At 53.7% G+C, this 15,720-nt stretch overlaps 1 long non-coding RNA gene across 1 annotated transcript; it reads left to right on the plus strand.

Moving 5' to 3' along the window:
• The first annotated feature begins 11,967 nt into the window (after positions 1 to 11,967).
• On the plus strand, positions 11,968 to 14,835 carry LOC123068853 (uncharacterized). The gene is made up of 3 exons (XR_006432068.1): positions 11,968 to 12,775; positions 13,001 to 13,088; positions 14,198 to 14,835. It is a non-coding gene; the product is annotated as an uncharacterized lncRNA (long non-coding RNA).
• The last annotated feature ends 885 nt before the right edge of the window (positions 14,836 to 15,720 follow it).

Below are 15,720 nucleotides of genomic sequence, written 5' to 3' on the forward strand. Positions count from 1 at the left end.
TCCGCCGGTCCCATAGGTGTTCGTGGATCAGTTTCCCCGACATCTTTGGCGCGCCAGGTAGGGGGCGTCGAGGTTGTGTGAACCTGATCCGGCGTTCACACGAGCTAGATCTTCATCTTCTTCATCGACATGCCACCGAAGAAGAAGACTTCGGCGGCAGCTGTTCCGTCCTCGTCGATCCCACCACCACCGGAGCAAACGGGTGGTGGGGTAGACGTCGGAGGAAGAATGGACATCGACGAGGAAACCCACGGTGCTGCCAGGTCCAAGGACAAGGCTGCACAGACCTCGGCGTCCGTACATGTACCGCACCCATCTCAGGAGGCGCAGGACCGACAGCGTCATGGTATTCGCAGTGTCATACGTTTGTTGGACCAAGATCGAGCTGGAGGATCTCGGGGTGCTCAAGATCAGCGTGCACGCCAACATGCTAGCACGAGCGAGACACGGTCGCCTGGACGGGATACTGCTCCTTCTAACATAGTTAGAAGTCCGAGCATATCCCGCTCTTCGCACCGTTCGCCACTACCGCCCACCACTCCAGCAGAAGCTTTGGCGTGAGCTCAACTGCTCCTGGATTACCCTCCAACGGTAGACAAGATCAATGAATGGAGGTCCACCATTCAGAGTCTCATCGGCTTCGCCAACGGCGACACTCCGCGGCAGCTGAGTACATCGCTGCCGCGGCAGGACTGCCGGGCACGAGCCGGTGGCGACGAAATTGGTGGAGGTGCAACCACCATGCACTCTCCACCCCGAAGGCCAAGATCGTCGACTCGTCGGATCCACCTCGACAGCGACTCCACCGCGTCATCAGATCCACGAGCTCGTCGTGATCAGCGCCAAGTTCTTCGCGAGCGACAGCAAGAAGACGCTCGAACTCGCATCGAGCGCCGAAGAGAAGCGCGGCGTCAACCGGACCAGCACGCTGGGCCCTCTGTCGACATGCATGCACCGGGGGAGCCAGGCGACATGCCGTACACGGTAGGTTGCCTTGCGTTCACTCATGAGTTGCGGCAAGTCCAGTGGCCCAGCACGAAGAATTTCAAGCCAGACGTGCCAGAGAAGTACGACGGCAAGTCGCATCCGTCGGAGTTCCTCAGCATCTACACCATCGCGGTGCAAGCTGCTGGGGGGCGGGACGACAAGATCCTTGCCAACTACTTCCCGCTGGTACTCAAGCCCAATGTCAGATCCTGGCTCATGCACTTGCCGAACAACTCCATATCCTTCTGGGCAGACCTATGCCATCAGTTTGTCGGCGCTTTTACAGGCAGCCATAAGCCTCCTGGCCAAGAAAGCGACCTTCATCTGCTCGCCCAGAAGGAAGGAGAGCCCCTGCGCAAGTACATTCAGAGATTCAGCCGCGTACAGCACAACATCCCAGATGTCCACCCTGCCGCAGTAATCAGCGCGTTCCATCAGAACGTGCGGAACCGCAGGATGCGGGAGGAAATGGCGATGTGCAAGATCAGAGACGTCAGTGAGCTATATGCCCTGGCCGACAAGTGTGCACGAGCTGAGGAAGGGAGGAAACTCCCCGGGGAGAATACAGAAGCAGGAGGATCTGATAGCGAAGGGACTGCCCCGGCAAAGAAAAACCGGCGGCGGAACAACAGGAAGAAGAAAGGCAAAGATGTGCTAGTCGTTGAGCAGTCCGGCAACGGAGGTAGCGCCAAGAAAGCCAAAGCTGGTAGCTCCGGCGGCAACAACTACCAGGTTGTGGCGGTCGCCGACAAGCAGGACGGCACCAACAAGCAGTACTGCAAGATCCACGGCACCAAGGGCCATGACCTCCAGAGCTGCAAAAAGGTCGAGCAGCAAAAGGCTGAATACGAGCGACGCGACAAGGAGAAGGCCCAGGAAGGTGCTGGAGGAGCTGGCAAGAAACGCCCCGGCCGAGGAGGACGTCGCGGCAAGGCCAAGCAGCGGCAAGGAGACCGACCTCCCCGCGGCCGCGACAAGGATGAAGATGACGACGAGGATGAAGATATGGATGATGACGAGACCGATGAGCAGGAGTTCCAGAAAGCCAGGGAGGTCCTGTGCGTTGACGGCGGTGCTTCTCTGCATACTTCACACCGCCAGCTCAAGCAGTGGGTGTGGGAAGTTAATGCGGCAGAACCACCCGTCGAGTCACGCAGGCCTCTGAAATGGTCCAGCACGCCTATCATCTTTGATATTGAGGACCACCCTGATCGCATAACTGCGGTCGGGTGCTTGCCGATGTTGGTTTCACCAACTATCCGCAACCTTAAGGTCACTAAGATGCTAGTTGACGGCGGGGCCGGCTTGAACCTGATCTCCTCCGCGGTACTCCAGAAACTCCAGATCCCTGATGGCGAGCTCGAAGAGACCGGCACATTCCAAGGAATCAATCCGGGAAGGAGCAAGCCGAAGGAAAAGATCACGTTGCCAGTGACATTTGGCAGCGAGTTGAACTTCAGGACTGAGAGGGTCACTTTTGACGTTGCTGACTTTCCATTGCCTTACAATGGAATACTCGGCTGTCCAGCACTTGCCAAATTCATGGCAGCCTCTCACTATGCATACAACGTGCTGAAGATGCCAGGCCCGATAAGCGTCATCTCTGTCCCTGGCGACAAGAAGGATGCTCTTATCTGCGCCGACAAGATCTATCGGGAAGCAGCAGCCGCAGCGGATCGCAAGCCACTTGCCGTTGAAGCTCCCGGGGCGAAGAAGAGGACCAAGTCCGGCAAGAGTTCTGATGCCCACTCCGGCAAGCGCACCTCTTCGGAGTGCTGCGCTACCGTCGAGGACGCACCATCGAGCTCCACCGGCAAGTGTAAGAAGACAATGGCAGCTCCACCAGAGACCAAGAAGGTGTCCGCCAAGGAGGATGGCGCTGGTGGTACCTTCACCATCAGTGCCACTCTCGACCCTAAATAGGAAAGCGCGCTCGTTGCTTTCCTGCGGGCGAACGTTGACGTGTTTGCGTGGCAACCGTCTGACATCCCCGGTGTTCCCAGGAAAGTAATCGAGCATCATCTTGCCGTCTGTCCTCATGCGCGGCCCGTCAAGCAGAAAGTCAGGAAACAGGCAGTGGAGCGCCAAGAATTCATCGCAGAAGAAATCAAGAAATTGGAAGCAGCAGGCCTTGTCAGAGGAGTGCTCCATCCTACGTGGTTGGCCAATCCTGTAGTCGTGCGTAAGGCAAACGGGAAATGGAGGCTTTGTATCGACTTTACCGATGTCAATAAAGCCTGTCCCAAAGACCCGTTTCCCTTGCCGTGCATTGACCAGATTGTTGACTCCACGGCCGGATGTGACTTGCTTTCATTTCTTGATGCATACTCAGGATACCATCAGATCTTCATGGCGGAAGAGGATGAGGAGAAGACTGCATTCATCACCCCATGTGGCACATACTGTTTCGTACGGATGCCTTTCGGTTTAAAGAATGCTGGTTCAACATTTGCAAGGGTAGTCCATAACGCTTTTGAGCCGCAAATACATAGAAATGTGGAAGTCTATATGGATGACATAGTGGTCAAGAGTAAGGACAAGGCGACTCTGATTCAAGATTTAGACGAAACCTTTGCAAATCTGCGCAAGATCAACCTCAAGCTTAACCCCGAGAAGTGTGTTTTTGGAGTCCCCTCCGGCAAGCTCCTCGGGTTCTTCGTGTCTCAGTGGGGAATTGAAGCCAATCCCGACAAGATCAAGGCCATTGAGCAGATTGAAGCATCAAAGCGCGTCAAGGATGTACGAAGACTTGCCAGTTGCATAGCTGCTCTCAGCAGATTTATCTCTAGGTCTGCTGAGCGCGCCCTGCCATTTTTCAAAATATTGAAAAAGGCAGGTCCAATGAAATGGACTCTGGAAGCGGAGGCTGCACTGCAGGACTTAAAGAGATACCCGTCCTCCACTCCAACACTTGTCGCACCTAAGCCACAAGAGAAGTTGCTGCTATATATAGCGGCAACCAATCAAGTGGTTAGTGCTGCGTTAGTAGCGGAGAGAGAGGCGGATGATGAGCCAGCAACCACGGCAGATGCATCCAGCGACAAGCAGGGGACTTCACCGGCAAGCTCTGGTCCCGACAAAGATAGATCTGCGCAAGCGCGTGAGAAGATGCAGAAAAGAATGGTGCAACGCCCAGTTTACTTTGTCAGTTCCCTTCTGCAGGGGGCTAGGTCAAGGTACTCTCGTGTGCAGAAATTGCTTTTCGGCCTTCTCATGGCCTCGAGAAAACTGCGCCATTACTTCCAAGCACATGAGATCACAGTCGTCACTCGTTTTCCGCTGAAGAAGATACTGCAAAATCCAGAAGCAACAGGCAGGATTGTCGAGTGGGCACTGGAACTATCAAGCTTTGGCCTCAAGTTTGAGAGCACTTCAACTATCCAAAGTAGAGCGTTGGCGGAGTTCATAGCAGAATGGATGCCAACACAAGATGAAGAAATTCCAGAAACGAGCATTCCCGTCAAGGAAGCAAGCAAAGAGTGGCTGATGTATTTTGATGGTGCCTTCTCGCTGCAAGGCGCCGGTGCGGGCGTACTACTTGTTGCACCCACCGGAGAGCACCTCAAGTACGTAGTCCAGATGCACTTTCCCAAGAAGCAAGCAACAAACAATACCGCAGAGTATGAAGGTTTGCTCGCCGGTCTCAGGATCGCAGTAGACCTTGGGATCAAGAAGCTCATTATCAGGGGTGACTCACAGCTTGTCGTCCGCCAAGTTAACAAGAATTATCAGAGTCCGTTGATGGAAGCTTACGTTGATGAAGTGAGAAAGCTAGAGGAGCACTTTGACGGCCTACAGATGGAACATGTTCCAAGAGCTCAGAACGACATTGCCGATGGCCTGTCGAAGTGCGCCGCACTTAAGTTACCTGTGGAACTAGGGATCTTTGTGCTCAAGCTGACTCAACCGACTGTAACACCATCAACTGGACAAAGCAAGAAGAGGAAGTTGATTTCTGGCGACTATTTTCCGGCAGAGCTCCCCGAAGCCGCCGCCAAGAAGGTCCCAAAGATCAACGCCAAGGGTGCTGAGGAGCAGTCTGCTCCAGCAAGCCCTAGGGTTTGTTCCGTTGAAGCAGACGCTCCCGACAAGTTTTGCTCCGGCAAGCTTGCCGGGGAACGTCAAGCTCCGGATGAGCCGCAGGTTCTCGCCGTAGAAGCGGATATTCCCGCAGCAGCAGATGTGCCTTTAGTCCTTGTTGTCGAGCCGCAAGCTCCAACATGGGCACAGCAGATTGTCCGTTTCCTTCAGACAGGAGAACTTCCCGAAGAGCAAGAAGAAGCGGAAAGAGTAGCCCGGCAGTCAAGTATGTACCAGTTTGTCGACAACACACTGTACAGAAGAAGACTCAACGGCATGAAATTGAAGTGTATTCACCGGGAAGACGGACAAAAGCTGTTGGCAGAGATACATGGAGGCATATGTGGTCACCACATTGGCGCAAGAGCACTTGCCGGCAAAGCATTCCAGCAAGGTTTCTTTTGGCCGACAGCCCTCCAGGATGCAACTGCACAAGTAACCAAGTGTGAAGCGTGCCAGTTCCATTTCAAGCAGATACACCAGCCAGCTCAAGCTCTCCAGACGATCCCTTTATCCTGGCCATTTTCGGTCTGGGGGCTCGACATCCTCGGCCCTTTTCCCCGAGATGTCGGGGGCTTTGAGTACTTGTATGTTGCAATCGACAAGTTCACAAAGTGGCCGGAAGTGGAACCAGTGAGGAAGGTGACAGCACAGTCAGCAGTCAAGTTCTTCAGGTCGATTGTTTGCCGCTTCGGGATCCCTAACTGGATCATCACCGACAACGGCACACAATTCACGAGCCGCACCTTCATGCAGTACGTCCAAGATCTTGGCGCCAAGATCTGCTTCGCTTCTGTTGCTCATCCGAGAAGTAACGGTCAAGCGGAGAGGGCAAATGCTGAAGTGCTGCGCGGGCTCAAGACCAGGACTTTCGACAGGCTGCGCAAGTGCGGAAAGAACTGGATTGAGGAGCTGCCGGTGGTTCTTTGGTCGGTCAGGATGACGCCAAATCGAGCCACTGGCCAGACACCTTTCGCTCTAGTTTATGGAGCAGAGGCAGTTCTCCCCACGGAACTCGTATACGGATCACCTCGAGTGCTCGCTTATGATGAGCTTGAGCAAGAGCAGCTGCGACAAGATGACGCGCTGCTCCTCGAGGAGGATCGTCTTTTGGCCGTTGTACGAGCTGCTCGATACCAGCAAACTTTGCGCCGCTACCATAGCCGCAAAGTTAGCGCCAGAAGTCTCGAGGAAAGCGACCTTGTTCTTCGGCGCGTTCAGTCCGCCAAGAATTCCAACAAGTTGACGCCGAAGTGGGAAGGCCCTTACCGGGTGAAACGAGTCACTAGGCCTGGCGCTGTCCGCCTTGAGACCGAAGATGGCATTCCGGTGAGAAACTCCTGGAACATTGAGCATCTTCGTAAGTTTTACCCGTAAGGCGCGGTTGCCGGAACCTGTTCCAGCAACCACCTTTTGTACAAGTCTTGCCGATGTTGCATGTAATCCTTTGTACAAAGCCGGGCGCAGATCCCGTGCATAAGTAAAACTCATGTGCTCCACACATCTTGTCAATTTCATGCTTTCTACTTTTCTTTGCATGCATATATCTGACACTTTGTGCAGCGCCTACCACCGGTAAGCAATAACGAGCCGTAAGGCTCCGTATCATTATTTTTTCTTCTTTCTCTTTCTCAAAGGAAGGAAGGTTCCCTCGCCCACAAGTTTGCCGGGGGGAAAGGAGAAGATAATGGTGTGGACCAGGCGTCGTTCAAGGAAGTTTCGCCTTACCGGAAAGCAAACGACAGAAAAGCTAAGTTGCCAAAGTTTGAGCAATCAGTTAAAATTTTTAAGTTATCTTCCTCGAACGACCCTGCTTTGTATGGAAAACCTGTGCGCGGAGGAACCAACTCGTAGCTAGTTGCGCCCTTACTTTGTTTCGAGTCCGCTCAACAATTTAAGTGAGCTGCGACTAGTTGCGACAAGGTTTCTTGTCGGCAGCGGCACCGCCAGCAGGCTGCTGACGTCCCGCACTCAGCGCTCGCGGCAAGGGTGCCTGCGCCGACAAGTTCCCTAAAAGCGTAGGGAAAAAACATACAAAGGAAGGAATCAAGTAAAGGAAATAACATAGCAATTAAAATAGAGTCATATTACAAGATAGCTTGTCGCAGCTCTAACAGATTGTTCTCATAATATGACCAGCAGCGACAAGAAAAAGAGAAAATGGGCGGCCTAATCTATGCGATCGCCCTCAACCCTCTTGATCCCGCTCACCTTGTCCACAATGGGTGCGACAAGGGTCTTGAGCGCTTCCAGATCAGCATCCGGGGGTAAGGTCCTGAGGACGTTGGTGAGGTTGAGGCCTGGGTTGCGGAAGGCCACCTTCACCAGCACCTTTTGGAGAGCCCCCGCGCAGATCTTGCGCGACTCGTCAGCCAGCTGCTTTGGGATCTTCTCCCGGAGTCGCTGGAGGACCGTCGCCACGCCTTTGAAGAACAAGCTGAGCTTGGCGCTGGGTTGGAGGTGCTCATCGGAGGAGTACCCGAGATCCTCCATCCCCAGCTGCGCCAGCTCCCTGTCGATGGCTGCGGCGGCATCCACGAGACCCTCCGTCCAGTGCTCCACATTCTCCCTAAAGGAGTTATGGGCAGCGGTAGCATTCGCCAGCAGCGCCTCGTCGGCCTTGATCTTCTCCGACAAGGCCACTTCCCGCTTCCTGGCGCCGTCCAGCGTCTGAGTCAAAGTGGCCAGCTTCAACTCAAGATCCGCGTTGGAGTCTTTGGCAGTGCTAATCTCTTTGCTCCTCTCAGCGAGACGACCTTGCAGCTCGCCATGAGCGGCGGCGTCCTTCTCCCGCTCACGCTTGAGCGCAGCAAGCTCCTTGCCGCTCGCCTTGAGATCGGCCTCCAGCTGCGCCATCTTCGTCTCCATCTCCTTCTTGGCGGCCTCGGCAGCTGCGGCAGCATCCTTTGCTTCCTTGAGAGCCCCGCCGAGTGTTTGCTCGCGCGCGGCAAGCACCTCCTCGTGGCTGTCAAGATTGACCTTGCGCTACGCCAACTCGCCTTCCTGCGCAGATAGCTTCTCGGCAACAAGCCGTTGTCGCTCTTCAACTTCAGCCTTCTCGAGGAGGAAGGCTTTCCGCTCCTCGTCGACTTGTTCCCGCTCCTCTGCCAGGGCCCGGAGAGCTTCCTGCCTGAAAACCCGGAGCTCCTCCGCGCGCTTCTCGATATCCACTCCCGCCTTCGCGACAAGCGCTTCTCGGGATACCAGCTTGGCTTGTCGGGCGCGGTAGAGCGATAACAGCTTCCGCAGCAGCTGCTCCTCCTCAGGCTCGTCGCTGCTGCTGCTTGGCGCGTCAACCAGCGTCAGCCCAGCGGAGGCAAGCACTTCTCCATCCAACATCTCTCCTTCAACCGGCGCCCTGAAGCTTGACGCCCAGGGGAGCTTGATGAAGATGTCGTCGACGGCCTTCAGATAGGCGTCGGGCTGGGGCTCTTCGGAGCCTGGCGCTGCAGCAGCGGCGGAGGAATCGGCGGTCGGCGTAGCGCCTGGCGCTCCTACGGCCTCGGGGCCGTCAGTGCGATCGCCGGATCCCTCGCCAGCTTCTGCGGCGGCAGCCTTGGTGGCCTCTTCGCCGGCGGGATCATCAGCGCCGGCTTCTCCTTCGGTGGCAACGACGTCGTCGGTACTGCTGCGCTCATTCTCCTCGCCGGCGACCTCGGTTTCCATCGGCTCCGTGGCAGATGGATCTGACGAACGGAAAAAGGAGAAGAATCAAGCCAATATCCAAAAAGAAAATCAGAAGAATAAGAACCCAAGGAAAGTTTCCAAGCAAGAGGATTACCTGTACTAGGACCAGCAGTCATGGCCTCAACCACCGGAGGGTTGCTGGTGTTGTCCCTTGCCGGAGAACTGTCCCTTGCCGGAGAATTCTCCCTTGCCGGAGGACGCTCCCTTACCGGGGAATCCTCCCTTGGCGGAGTAGTTGAAGCAGATGGCATTTCGGGAACGGCTTCCGGGCACTCCTGGTGAAGCTGCTCTGCTCCTACACAAACCAAAGTCAGATATCAGCAAGAAAAGAGCATCCATGCGCGCCGAACAGCAAGAAGTAAACCATATACTTACGCTGGGGGCTGCACTGGGGGCTGATTTGGGGAATAGTTGCCGGGTCCGGCAAGGTGGTCTCGGACGCACCCCCGGCTGTCGCAGTGGGTTCGTCCTCGATGACAATCACCGGGACCTTGGCTCTCTTCGCCGCTCTCTGGGCCAGCGTCCTGAAAAGGAATGGGGTCAGAATGAAGCAAATCAGATACAAGACAAAGCAACAAAATTGAAAAACTACAAGAACAGCAAAGAATCTTACTCTTCTTCTTCCTCGTCGGAGCTGAGCGCGGAGAGATCGAAGTCCGGCTCGCCTCCGGTGCGACGAGGCGGAGGAGTAGGTTCCCTTGTCCGCTTGGCAGAAGCAGTAGCGGTGGACCGGGAAGACCCCGCTCCAGTTGCCGCAGCGGCGTGAGGCGCTCCCGCGGCAACAGTGCTTGCCGCGGTAGAGCGTGTCGCGCGGCACGACGGCTGTTGACCCGTCTGCCGCCCCGCTACGTCCACGGCCTTGCGGAGACGCCTTCTTGGTGGAGCTGGGGGCTCCGCTTGCGGCAAGCTGTCTGAAGGTTCGGGTCCGACAAGCTCTCCCTCGCCGGGCTCGCTCGAATCATCTTCGGGCCCGACAAGCTCTTCCTCGCCGGCAAACTCCTCGCGCTCGGCAAGGCTTGCTGCCTCTGCTGCCTCTGCCTCCTCCACGGTGAATCCAAACTCACCCGCGGCAGCGGCTGGCGCCGCCTCTTCCAGCCTAGTGGCGATGCGCTGCATCTCCGTGTTGGTGGTGTCGCGAGTAAGGCTCTTCTGCTCGTCGGAGCGGACCGGCACTTCAACCAAGCCGTCAAAGAACTCCTGCACGACAGCGTCTGCCGGCTCTTGCCAAGTTGGGACAATTCCATGCGAGTCGCACAGCGGCATCATTGCACGGATGCGGTCGAGCGAGGAGTTGTTGCACAACGGAACCACACCCCTCGGCAACATGAATGGATGTTGAGGATCGTGCTTGAACATTTCCAGGAGCATCGCGTCCAGCTCCAGGACAGTGAAGTTGAAGTTGAGGCCCGGGCGCAGCTTCATGATATCCGCCGAGTTCTGGAACTCCCAGGCGGGTCTCCTCCTCTCCTGCAAGGGGGCGATGCGGCGGCGAAGAAAATCTGCGCCAACGGCGCCTACGGTGAGCCCGGCAAGCCTGAGGAGAAGGATCCGGGTGACGGCAATCTTCAGCCTATCGTCTTCCAGGGCCACGTTGCTCCAATCGTTGCCGCGCACTATTGGGGCTTGTCGCAGGGCGGTAAATGGCTGCGGGTTCTCCTCGACAATCCAGCACCACTCTGCTCTCCATTCCTCCCACTTGCTGCGGAGCTCTCCCTCCAGATAAGCTTCCTTCTTGCCGACTCTCGAGATCCAGGCGATTCCGCCGGATAAAGGCTCTCCTCTCTCGACTCGGGGCATAAAGAAGTGGCGTAAAAGAGCTACGTTTGGATGGACTCCGACAAAGTTTTCGCAGAGATGTGCGAAAACTGCCATGGTCAGAACGGCGTTGGGGGTGAAGTCAAGGAGGCGGAACCCGTAGGTGTTCATGATGTCACAGAAAAATTCAGAGAAGGGCGGGCAGAGCCCGTAGTAGAAGAACAGCGCGAAGAAGGGGTATCCGCTTGGAGCCAGTTCCGAAGCGGCAGCCGGGAGTACCTTCGTGCACGGATGCGCCCGCGTCTCCGTCGACCAGAAGAGGTAGTAGTACTCCCCCAGCTCCTTCGCGGCAAGCTGAGGGGGGAAGATGGCCCGCTCCTTTCGCAGCGCCGCGAGCCGCTGCGCCTCGACCGATTTCACGCCCTTCCCCTTGTCGGCTTTCGGAGCCATGGCGGAGGTGGTGGGGGAGATCGACGGCGTTGGTGGTGCTGGTGGCAATGGGGGGACGGAGCGCTGCTCTCTTTCAGCTTCGGGAAGAAGGGGGGAGCGGCGGAGATTTGTGAAATTGGAGTAACAATCGGCGAGATGGGCGAACTGCCCCTGTTTCCCCTTCATATAAAGAGGGAGGGGGCAGATGTTTCGTCCTTTCGAATAAAGAAACCACCCACGATCTCTCCCACGACGCCGCATTCAACGCGTGCCGTTCGGGGAGGGCGCGGTGGATACGGAGAAAGATACGGCGTAACCCAGGCCGCGCGTGCCCGTGCCCTGTTTTGGGCCTGGCCCAACAGCGCTCGGCACCGTGTGTGGCCCAGGCCCGGGGGCTCCTGTCGGTGTACTAGAGTAGGGGTACCCTAGCATCCCGAACTTGTGCACGGGCGGTTGCAACCACCCGCGGCAAGGCTTGCCGGGTGACCGCCAAGGTCCTCCGTGGTTCCTGTGGAGCCATTCAAGAACAAAGTATCCAAGCCAAGGAGACAAGGCCCCGGCTAGAGGAGCTTGCCGGGAAGGCCAACCAAGGCATAAGAACAAAGTATTCACGCCAAGGAGACAAGGCCCCGGCAAGAGGAGCTTGCCGGAAAGGCCAACCAAGGCATCTCAAAGAACTTGCTGCGACGTGCCACGTGTCCCGGCGAGGCCCGGTTAGCGACAAGCTTCCGGACGCGACAAGACAATGACCGCGGCAAGCTACCTCTCTGTACCTGCGCTCCAGCACATCCACCAACGTGTCGCCCTAGGGCCTTTCCAGGCGCGCGTGGCAAGAGGCTGTGCAGCCAGCGGTGCGCGGTGGCAAGCGGCGCTGACAAGATTGCCATCGTGGCAAGCGGTGGCGTCCCTGACGGTCTCTGTTTGCACTATTTGGGCGACGTAGACGGACATTTAATGCCTTTGTCCCCTGCCGTCAGGGTTAGGTATGATACACTGTACAGGTTGTTGTACCAACCGCAAGTCCTTTTCCATTTTTTGCCCTTGTCTACGTTGCCACCTGTCGGTGACCCCTTTAGCATATAAAAGGAGGCCCATGCGCAATGTAGAGGGGGGTCGAGGTCAGAAAACATTCACGCTCGGTCTTGTTAGCAGCTGGTGTGTACTGTAACACTCAGCGCTCCCGAGCAAGAACTCAATACACTCAGACATGCAGCAGTAGGAGTATTATCTCTCCGGAGAGCTCCGAAGCTGGGTAAACCGCTCGTGTGCTTCGCCTCGATCTGCTCTTCGTGCGATCTCCGCCCCCCCACCGAACCGAAAGGGGCTCGGTTCGCCGGTCCCATAGGTGTTCGTGGATCAGTTTCCCCGACAGCGACTTTATAAAGGGCACACTTTCTTGCCTAGGTTCTCATCTTGCAGCGTCGTTGGTCCGTCTCCCAAATTCCGGCGGCGCCCACACCCCCACCAGCGGCCACCTCTAGCCTGAGGCCCGAAAGGCACGCCCGAAGAGATGCAGCCATGGAGCTAAGCATCGCCAGCCTCATGAGCCCGCACAGCCTGCGGGAGCCCCTATGCCTGGAAGCGACGGAAGTGCTTTTTGATCGTGCGTGCCTCTCGGACGGCCGGCGTGCGTGATGTGGCGGCAGCAAGGGCGGGGTCTTCCTTGTGCGCGTGCGTGTGGTGGTGCATGTGAGCGTTGGACTGCGGAGGCTGCGGCGACCTCGAGCACGACTACGCGGCGCAAGATTTAGTGGAGCAGGAGCTGGCCGTGGTCGGGCAGGTTCGGGGCGCACGTGCAGTCGCGCAGGTGCTCGGGAAACCACACGCGTGATAGAAGGTACTGTTCTACACGCACATGAGCGCTGGCTGCCTCTTCAGGGTCAGGCAATTGCAGCCGAGTCTGCGGCTTGGCGCCTTGCAATAGTAGTATGTAATGTTTATTTCTTTGCCACTAATACTAGGAATCAGAAGTAGCTTAATTCCATTATTAGCACAGTTGAAAAAAACAGACATGAGTACAGAGTACACTATATATCATCATCTTTTATTGTGTTTTTTCCAGCAGGACCTGTCTTGCCGAGCCAGCCGCATAACCTTGCAGTTGCAGGGCCGAGCTGCTCCCTGTCTTTGCTTTTCCCCCAGGACTTCAGGTAATTTTTGATATATATATATATATATATATATATTTATTCTCTCCCTGTTCTTTTTATCTATCGGCCCATGGATCTGTTTTGAGTTGCACATTCCTTTGGCACAGCAATGCATATATGATTCATGATTCAATATGCCTATGTTACATTTGATTCAAATCAAAATCAGACATACATCTGCACAATAATTATTTTAAACACCATTAGTTTGTTGTAACAGATATTGTGGAAGTGATTTCAGATGATAATTATCTGATTGATCCAGTCACCAGGATGTTCTCCAGAAAAATTAATGAGACCGCGAAGTACAGTAGGTACCATAGACTCATTATTGCATCTCCCTTTTTGTTCCTTGTACAAAAACCGAACCTTGATCTATAACTAGAGAGGATGTTTGGCTTATTACAGTGTAGTTCAGACCTAGGTTTAATATTTCATTTATCTTGATTTTTCTGTTCTCCTTGCCCTCGCACCTTCAGCCTCTTACAGTCTCTACCCTGGTCCAACGCATTTCCAGTTCAGTTCGCCACTTTGATTCTTACTTTCCATGATGTGGTCTGGATGTGATACTTGGACAAGAACTTGGATAGTGCCTTAATTTAAATACACACGATTTAGTGAAGTTCCATGATCTTACTTCTCATCTGAATTTTAATTTGTGGTGTATAGATCCAAACCAACTCTAGCTTATTCAGCTTGTAGTGAGGTTTGACGATCTCACACACAAAAAATGATGCATTTTGTAGAATTTACTGGTGGTCAATATTATACAGGATCTATGACTTGCTTGCTCCTCTTTACATTTTATACTTGCTCTTATTTTGATTCCGGCCTTCTTGCGTAGAGCATAACCTGGTTTATAATGTTCAATTCTAACTAGCTGAACTTCGGATTAGTTGAATTGGGGCCGGGGGAGCTATATGTATCTGTTTCATGGGATTAACCATGAAATGTATTGTACCCATCTCGGGTTTCTTGTTTAGATTCAGAAATCAGATTCAGTTTAAAGTTTCATTGTCTCCAGAAAATTTTATTCAGTGATCAACCGTTCTCCTCCAACTGAAATTTCGTGTTTATGTTTTTTGTTCTAACCCTGTGTCCATCTCCAGTTTACTCAAGAAACCAAGTAGGTGATCATGGAGGTTGACACAAGTACATGCCAAGTCAGCGTAAAGCTGAGATGGGAAACCAAATTGAGCAACTTCAGAAGCGTAATGCACTATCCAAGGTAGACCACGATAGCAGGTAGTCTTGTCATCTTGCATCTTTCTTTTTCGAGGAATTTTGCATCTTCATATATCTCATGCATTGCTTATAGCTGTGGTACAGAACATGTAATGGAAGACTATTCTTTTTCTTAATGCATTTGTAACCTCTGTTTATTATACTGTAGAGAAGAGAACCACATAATCTTGATACTAATAGTTTCATTTCCATAATGGTACAAAAAAGCTGTCTGTAGTTTCCAGATATCTTGTCGATGTTAGCCAGGAAGAGCACCAAAGGAATGAGCCTATGGTATACACCGGAAGCAAGCCACCAAGGGCCTCTTGAGAAGAGGTAGCTTCAGCACTGTACCACTAGATCATAGAGACCGACCCAGCTGGAGGATCGACGTCTCAGTTCTACCTATAGAATATACAGGCAATGGTACCATTGTAAACTTGTAGTCTCGCCTACCATCATGTATCTTAAGGATGTAGCACTAATGCTGAAACCATATATAACTATATCCATAAATATCTATGTTTTCATGCAAAACGAAAACGTGTTCAATAACCTGCATACAAGTTTAAGCCAAATACAGCACATGAATGTACCAGCGAGTCACGAATATAAAAACTGTATCTAGAAACAACTATTGCCCAACTATTATCTTACTCACTACAAAGATACTCACATCACAATGTGGAACAAATTCTCAAAAACTCAATGAAAACAAATCTCAAACGAAACAACGGGGCGCGGCGTGCCGCCGCGCACTACCCGCTAGTAGGAATATTATGATGGGAAGATATTTCTACGCATGCCAGGCCAGTTGTGTTTGGCTCTACTTTCTAGAATTGTTTTGGAAAAAGTAGTAAGAAATTGACAATGGATCGCGGAACAAGGTGATGGAGATTGTGTATTTACACTTGTGACGCCGTGAGTTCAACTGATCACTGTAAAGTACGTACATGCTGATTGTTGCTGTCATAGACCAGTTCATCGGTTGTCATGGGAACAACTTAGAGCATCTCTAACAGGTGACGTAAAATAGGGCACTCAAAAGCAGTTTTAGGGCACCAAAAAGTAAATTTTAGGGCATCAGAAGCTGAGAGTGAGGAGCTCCGTCAGCCGCTCAAACCTGAAATTAGGAAGACTGATCAGGCCAAAGTCATTAGCGGCGAGGCTGAGGTTTGTGTGGGAGGTGAGGTTGAGTAGTGCTGGGCTGTACCTTGGCGTGCACGCTACTGGTGGCTGTACTGTCAGCTGGATGTTTTGTTGTCATATCACAGAGACTTGGACCAATTCAAAGTTTAGAGAGTGATTTGGTACCTTCAATGAGTCAAGGTCCATTTGCCAGTACCCAGTAGGCCCGTTGCAAGCTACATGAGCTAATGTGTGACTGTACTGTAGTGGCAGGAATCTA

Source organism: Triticum aestivum, chromosome 3B (genome assembly GCF_018294505.1).
Source record: "Triticum aestivum cultivar Chinese Spring chromosome 3B, IWGSC CS RefSeq v2.1, whole genome shotgun sequence".
NCBI classification, from domain to species: domain Eukaryota; kingdom Viridiplantae; phylum Streptophyta; class Magnoliopsida; order Poales; family Poaceae; genus Triticum; species Triticum aestivum.